Source organism: Lactuca serriola, chromosome 7 (genome assembly GCF_051521515.1).
Source record: "Lactuca serriola cultivar US96UC23 chromosome 7, Lser_US96UC23_V15, whole genome shotgun sequence".
In the NCBI taxonomy this organism is placed as follows: Eukaryota; Viridiplantae; Streptophyta; class Magnoliopsida; order Asterales; family Asteraceae; genus Lactuca; species Lactuca serriola.
In genome coordinates this window covers 12,773,164-12,781,975 of record NC_136414.1, presented here as the reverse complement: position 1 = coordinate 12,781,975, position 8,812 = coordinate 12,773,164, and positions in this window count along the sequence as shown.

Here is an 8,812-nt window from a genome sequence, read left to right as displayed (position 1 = left end):
TATCAAACAATTGACAGTTCATACCCTCTTATTTAATTAATCTCTTTAAGTCACCAAATTAATACTAATTAATCTATGACTTATATTAATCAAATAACAATATTACTATTCCTTATATTATTCTCATAATATATTAATAATATTTATTGTCTCATAATAAATCACCCTGTCAAGTTGCTATGGTGAAGGCAACCCAAAAGGACCATGCACAATCGGGTTAAATACTTGCCTAATATAGTTCCAGCCTTAGACACTATTCCAACAGTATCAGAAAAAGATCAAAGGGATTGGTGAATTCAATAAGAACCAATTTCCTGCGGTCTGGCAGTTTGTGTGCCACTTTATCATCCGCAGTCTATCTAGCAGAACCAGAGGCACTGACAACATGGGCCTTAAACTACTGGAACTGGTTTGGAGCATCTTCACAGGCAACAGCATAAACTACGAACAAATACTTTGGGATGATTTTCTACAATACATTCCCAAAGAGAGCCCCAAGGCAGATCCCACCTGAACTCACTTTTGCTAGGTTCTAGTCTCTCTACATTTCTGACTTCCATGCGGACGCTGGAATAGACATGGGTGTTGACATTAACTTCTTCGTCACCAAGGATCTAAAAAGGTACAATCCTTCCTCTGATCAAACAATCTTTGGTCCAATCCGCAGACTCCCTTCCCCTATTCTTTTTACTCTTGGTCTTGAGACTGCTGATGTCTTAGACCGCTTTGAGGCTACGGAAGGTGTTGACCCATACCTTCCTACCCCGCCTCTTCTATCCGCATTCATTATCCCTGAAGGTACCATAGTCCCTTCCTCTACAACTCTCTCCAATATCTCTCACTCCTAAAGATGAAAACACAAAGTGTCTACCCTTCATGGCCCCCGTGATACAATGAAATCTGGAACTCCTAAAAAGGATGTTTCCAAACTCTCCAAACCCTCAAAGAAAAGAAAAACACCGCCCGCAATCACAACTGTTGAACCAAGTCGTCATGAATCCAGCAGTGACGCTGAAGAGGATAACCAACCCATATCAATCCTCAATAAACGAAAAACTGATCCTACTAGCCAAATGCATGACCGGACCGATACCTCAGCCTCTCTACAGGCTCCGGTAGGCCTTGGGATGCCTGCACATCCATTCGAAACCACTATTTTTTTTCCTTTCAGACTCAGAAAGCAAGTCTGAATCACAGCAAAGAGGAGACTCCCCCTAGTACATTCCTAAAGGGATGATACTGGTTCTCGCCCTAAAGTCTCCAGGGTTTTCCCGACTGCATATCTTTTCACCGAAGGAGTTGAACTCCATCCTATTGAACGTCACCCAAACACTTCAAACACATTCCCAACCATAGGGCACTTCTTCCGCCCATGCCAGAACTGAGCCGAGGCCAAACTTGACCACGTGTCAAGGAGACCGAGAAAGCTCAGGAAATCCTACTCTGCTTTCATTAGAAACAGGTGGTTTAGGCACGGTGAGCACAAATGTGCAAGGATCCGTGAAGGGACATATTGGTGCGTTTACAAGGAATTGATGGTGAAAACTTGAGTGATTCTTGGAGCAAGTATCAACCCTCTAACGAGGCTGAAGCCAAGAAATATACCGCTTTTTCGTAGGGCATTCCAAGCTCACAAGGATCAGCAAATCAAACAACAACAGCTCAAGGAACAAGAAATACAAGATGTGGCTAAGTATTGGTCAGATGCAATTAACAATGCCAATACCATAGCCACCATCCTCAAAGTTTAAGATTTGATGATACAAATGGTTGAAACCTTCCACAAAACTCAGGAAGCCACTGCTGATCAACTTGTCTCCAAAGTTCCTCCCACTCCCACTGCTGAAGGTTCACAAGATAAAGGACCAAAAATCAAAATGAGTTCTGATCCCATCTTTGGTTTCGATGATGTTGAACTTCAAAAGGTAAACAAACCCTCTCCTTCTGATGACGACCTAATGATGTTTGATGAAGACGAAGAGTCGAGTGGTTCGCATCACTCAACGTCTAAGCCCAAAGAGAAGTAGAAGAAGAAGAAGAAAAAGAATGCGGTGACCAGGAAGGAATTTCTCAGTCTACAGGCCAAGGTTGATCAAATCCTAGCTGCTATCAAGCCAAATCAACCGCAACCAGAAGACATAACTGGACCGCAGTCATTGATGGAAAGAACTGAAAGGCTGGAAACAAGAGAGAGAATGGCTGCGGAGCGTATCTCTTTGAAGGTTGAAATGGGGATCAGGTCACTTGACAATAATTGTCAAGCTGATCACAGAGAATTTATGGCTGCTGCGGAACGCCTCATCTCTGAGGTTACCGCAATCAAAACAGATCTCCAAGCAGCCATTGCGGATCAATCCTCACCTGCCACTGCCCAAAGGAAAAGAGATTGGAAGGCAGCCAAACTCGCTGAAGAAGTATAGAGACTTTGCGGATTTGACACTATCATGGACGAGTCCTTGATAAACTCTTGGGTCAATCCCCACCGAAGATTGCTTGATGATGACTACATTCCACATCTCACCTATGCAGAACCCCCTTCAGATGGATGTTGGGATGTCCCAATCTCTCCCAATGCCAGATACTTCACTGTATTTGAGCAGTTCGACCATAGCCTTCCTGACGCCAAAAGACTGCCAATGGAATTTTAGAGACTTAGCCAATTCTATACTAAGCATGCCCCTCCCATTGAACATATATGGTCTAACGACAGATCATCCGCAGTCAAAAATTACAACACCTGGAAATTTATGAAGGCTGATTTCATCTAGTACACTCTGACAAGAAGGGAACACGACTACATCCACCACTTGACCCCGCACTGATGCCTTCCGAAGGCTATGAAGAAAGATCTTTAGCTGCAACCAACTATCCTGAACTTGGAGTCATTTTCAAGAGGAAAACTGACAATGTCAAATACTTCATTCATATGACTGCCATGCATCGTCTCACCAGAAAACAACTTGACATCTTCCGAAACGCAGTTGAAAAATCCAAGCACACCACCGCAGAGGTCAAGTTCGAGATACTTAGAAGAATCAACTGGTTGGAGAACATCAGGAAGTTTTGGTGGATCCTGATCAAGTTCCTTAAACTTGATAGCTGATCAAAAGTTAAAGAGGTCACTTAGGGGGAAATTGTTGAATCAAAAAGTGACCCTCTTGAACTTCAGCTACCACAGCCTCTCAGCCACCGCAATCAAGCAGCTTCATCAGCAATCATCAACCGAAGTCTCTAGTACCGCAGTCTCTATCTAGTTTACATTACTAAGTCTTTTCTTTAAAACACTCTATTGTCCGGTATGCCTTGCATGGCTACTCTTAGAGTTGTAAATCTGTTATCTTTATGAGTCTCTATAAATAGAGCTCATTCTCATGTATTCAAATAGAGTATCACATCTAATTCTAATACACATCTTAGAAATTCTCTTTTTATCTTACTTATTCACTCTTACTCTCGTAATCAATCACAACCTCTCTTCGGAGCAAGTCCTTTGTGACTTAATCACTAAGTTTGACCTCACTTATTAACTTGGTTTGAATGCATTCCTTGTTATGAATCAGCTTATGTGTATACTTGATATAACAATTGTTGTCATTTACATTTCTTTACTTTTCCACAACTAACTCTCTAACTTCTAACTCTTAATATTATTGTTGAGCTTTTAGATCCTTCGAGATTAACTATTCCACTTTATACTTTTTCTAATGTTTGTTCAAGTGCGTCTTAAAGTTTTTCTCTCAACAGACACCACCCTCCCTAATGGACATAACTAGGGTGGTTGAGCTAGTGCTACGAGGTTTAACCATACTTCCTTTAGCAGTGTTTAACATGCTATATAGCTCCATTATGGAATTTTTCGTGTTGTTGGTATCGATATTCAATATAAATCTATGTTCTAAACTACTCAACGAGATAAGCACTATGTCAAAGGCCAACTCTTGAGGGAATGGAAACCCTAGTCACTCGATTATGTCAAAGTACCCTTTCATTTTCAACATATGGGTACTCAGAGAACCATCCTCTTGAAGCTTGAACCAACGAGAGATTTCAAAACTTTGAATCACTCGTTTTGAGCTTGGTCTTGGAGTATTTCCTTGAGCTACTCGTTCATTTCATACACCCCAAGTATATTAAAGCTCTTTTAGAGCTCGAGAATCATGGTTGCCAATAAAAGACATGCGACGGAAATTGAGTGATTATGATGCCTTGTGTAATCTGCAAATTCTTTAGCAGTAACATCTTCAAAACATTCCTCAAGTAGATACTCGTCCAAGACATACTCTATCTTATCATAACTAAGGGTGTTCCTTAGAGAATAAATCCAATACAGATAATTTGGAACATTGAGCTTATCTCATAAGAGGAGCTGAAGAAGCAAGAAATTTGATGATGAGGTTGTAGGAGGAGGAAGGGGAGGAGGGTGAAGAAGTGTATCTTCACCAACATACATTTATAAGAGTAAACAAAGTTTGAGATTAGTTTGATCAAAATCATTTTAAAATAATTACCAAGTTACAAAATTATTAATTAAAAGTCTAGGATCCATATTTGGCTTCAAGATGCAAAGTGGATTAGACAAAATTACACAATGAAGTTATTTAGTGTAACACTTGCTTTTCGTAACATTTATTATTTCAAAAGATGCAATTGATGTAAGACGAGTAAGCAAGATAAAGCATAGAATTGATTTAAATTGGATATTTTTGTTTAGAAAAATGGAGTTGAGAAAATTATGGTAGTTTGATGTTTAGATGAAAGTGCATTGCTATTTTGAGAAAGTCAACAGAATACGGTCAAACTCTTCATCAGCACGACATGGCGATACATTTGCCACAACATGGAAATAAGTGAGTCATCAATACACGTGTCAACCAAAGAGCGATACATGGTGAAACGAAGTCTATTTGATCACCACGATGAGGCAATAGATGTACCACGACGTGGTATGAGCCAAGTCACTAAGACATGTGGCGGGAGAGTACAACACATGGAGAAATCAGATTTTACATGACATCTATGATGTGGCATGATTATGGCTATGACGTGGCACATCGCATAGTATAAATACATGAGTCCTGTGTCATTTTAAGAGGTTTTGGCATGCGTGATCGAAGATGCTGCTCGGGAATCATTCTAGGGAGATTATGATGGAGGAAATGTACCGTTGTGTGGGAGATATGGAGTTGAGTATGAGATTTGTTGAGGTGTCTTTTACCCCTATAATTTTTAATTATGATATATAATAGAGATTGAGAATTGATAAAACTGAGTATATGTTATAGTTGTTCGTCATATGGCTCTATTACGGAACCGTTAATGAGATTGTGAGCAAATCCTACGACTAGAGATTTAGTCGAGACTGTACAGGTTATAAACTCGAATATTTGAGAAATACCAATTATGATAGAATTAGCTAATGGCTTACGGGTTATGCCTATTGTGATTTTGTTATAAGATTTAATTATTATTATGACAAGATTTAATTATTATTATGACAAGAGATTTAAATAGGTTATTATTATTATTATTATTATTATTATTATTATTATTATTATTATTATTATTATTATTATTATTGTGAAACTACTCATAACCAAGGGATAGATTTTATCGGGATTACGTGTGAGGAATTGATCATATTGATAGATTTATCACGATTGATAGATAGATTATGATTAAGATATAGATAGATCATTACTGAGAGATTGATTATAATTGAGAGGGCTAGACCTTCATAGAGAGAGTAAGGCCCATCGATAGAGATAGACATTTATAGAGAGAAAGAGTGATTAACTTTGAAGGAGATGGATATTGACAGAGAAATGTTTATTAACATTGAGAGAGATAGATTGTGATAGAGAGATATCATGAATAAGACATTGGTCATGACTGATACATATCATGATTCAGAGATTAATCATGAGCGAGAGATTGAATAAGATAGATAGATAGATAGATAGAGAGAGAGAAAGAGAGAGAGAGAGAGAGAGAGAGAGAGAAAGAGATTATTATAGAGAGATAATATTTAGGTAGGCATACTTTTTCCAATTTTAATTTCTCTAAAGTTCCTAGATCTTTCGATATGTATTGACTTATCTCAATAGCATGTAACTCTCTTCTCTACGCATTTATCACTCATGACTGGATTAACCGAGGATCATGAATCCAAAACAATGAACTGACCATGAAAAATACGATCATATTCAGCTCAAATAACACTTGAAAATTGCAATTAAAATATCCTATTACCACTATAAGATTCACATTTTACTTACTAAAACGGAATTTTTTTCTAATACTTTAAATTTAATACTTTTAACGAGACACATCGTCCTATAAATACTTTTAAAACCGACCTCAATTGGAATTGAAAAGACCTTCTTAAACAATCCTTTTAGCATGAGAGTAGGTGAGCCTATTCATGGTAAGACGATGGTGTATTTAAAACATGTGAGAATGTGATGATTTTTCTTTTATGATATATATATATATATATATATATATATATATATATATATATATATGGAATTTAATAAAATAATTAATTGAAACATGTGTATTCATTATTTGACTTTTGATTAATTAATTATGTTTTAATAAAATAATTAAACCAATTAGAATTTTGATTTCTAGATTAAGTAAAGTTGACAAATTTGCAAGTGTCTAAAACAAGTCATACATGTAAGGGGAAAGAAACAGTTTTCTACTAGCAGACATGTCGCACCATGGAGGGAGACTTACCGCATCACGAACCAAGACCAAACACGATTTCATAAGGCAGTTTTTGGGTTCACTGTATCAGCCCCCTACACAGTGGAGGAGGACCAACTGCACCTTGGAGGCGCTAAAATAGTAGAAAAGGTTTACAAATTTTATAGGTAATTTCTAAAACACTTAGAACTATTTAACAAATAGAAAAATCTTTGGATCATGCAAACTCAATTAACAAAACAAACTAGAAATCGTAAGTGTCATAGATGCGAACAGGTAGGGTCTAATACCATTTTTGGGTTATGAGAGTCCTTAAACAACTAAAGGGACAAAAAAAAGTAACTTAAAACATAACCTCTATAAGGAACTCTGTTCATCGAATCTAGGCAACTAATACATGAAGCAAAAACTAGAAAGATGGAATGAATACACTAGTGTTCTTCGATTTCTTTGATTTTGCCAGTTAAACTGACTTGGAGGATCTAATATAGAATCCTTTCTTGTGATCGCACCCAATACATAAATAGCAAATTGGAATCACCCAAACTGAATAGACTGCAGCATGGAGACTCCTTATTCATGGCGTGCTAATTGGTTATTAGGGTTTTTATGAGGTCTTAGAGCACCTCCGGGTTTCGTAAGGATTTTACTGATTTTCCAACAACTTAATTCTAGTTTTAGGCTTTTCTATTTATAGGCGAAGGATTCAAACCCTAACATATAAATACAGGGATCGAAATAGGTATCTCTAGCTTTGGTAATTATCGTGGTATTTAAATCCTTTATCTATAACATTCTAGAATCTCTAGATTCATTTAAGGGAAATCTTCAGAAAAGTCCCAATATTTTTGGAAAAGTTACACTTTAGTCCCAAGATTATTTTTTTGAACAAAAAAGTCCTGAAAACCGGCAAAAATTTGCAGTTTGACCCTTTTTGACCGGTTGAAACCGGTACCAAATTAATTTAGGACTATTTCATAAACTAACCCAATATAATGAGACTTTTCTATAAACAAAAAATATTAGGACTTTTCTGTAAACGAAAATATTAGGACTTTTCTACAAACAAAACCCTTATTATTATTATTATTATTATTATTATTATTATTATTATTATTATTGTTATTAAAAATATAAATAAGAATACTATTTTTTGAACTTGTTATTATTAATATTGTTAATAATACATTTAAATGCATTTAAATGAAAAAATAATATTAATGACATTATTTAAGGGTGGAGGTAGAGGAGATGGTGATGCTTTTAGCATTGAAATCATGAATGTTTGGTTGTATATTTTTACTTTGTATATGGTCATTTCACATTTGTTATTATTGCTTTCAATTCAAAATAATAATACTTAACAATTTAAAAGAAGTTCCATATTTATAAAATTGTTTATAAATAGTTTAAGGTAGATGAGTTTCTCACTTTGTATATAAAATTGTTTAAGATAGAAGAAATATTTTCCAAATCTAAAAAATCCACTACAAACATCTACATAAATAGCCCATATCAAAATTCAAAAGTAATAAATTATAATATCTTGTTTAATAAAAAGTAGACAAAATTGCAAAAATGGTACCTGTGGTATGCAAAAGTTTGGGGTTTTAGTCCGAACCACGAGTTTTTTGGAACCATAGTCCTTTTGGAGTGGTTTCTATGTGGTTTTGGTCCCTGGACTTAACTCCCGTTAAGTTGGAACTGTTAAGCCCCCTCATGTGCCTCACATGTGAGGGTAATTTCATCATTTCATATGTCAGGGACCATATTTGCATAAACGTTTTTTTGGATTTATTCCTTTTAAATACCCCCACTTCCTGCGATCTTCTTCCCCAACGTCTCTTTTCTTCTACCCTTCTTCTTCTTGAGCTCTGCTACAACAAAAATGGTGCTATGTTTTTGTGGAAAAGTTGTTGTGCTGAAAACGTCTTGGACCCCTCTGAATCCAGGAAGGAGATTTTTTTCATGCCCTATGAATGATTGCATTTGTGGGTTTATTGGGTGGCTTGATCCCCCAATGTGTGCTAGGTCTAAAGCCATCATACCTGGTCTGCTAAGAAATTTGAATTCAGTGCAGGAATGGTGCAATGAGTTGGTT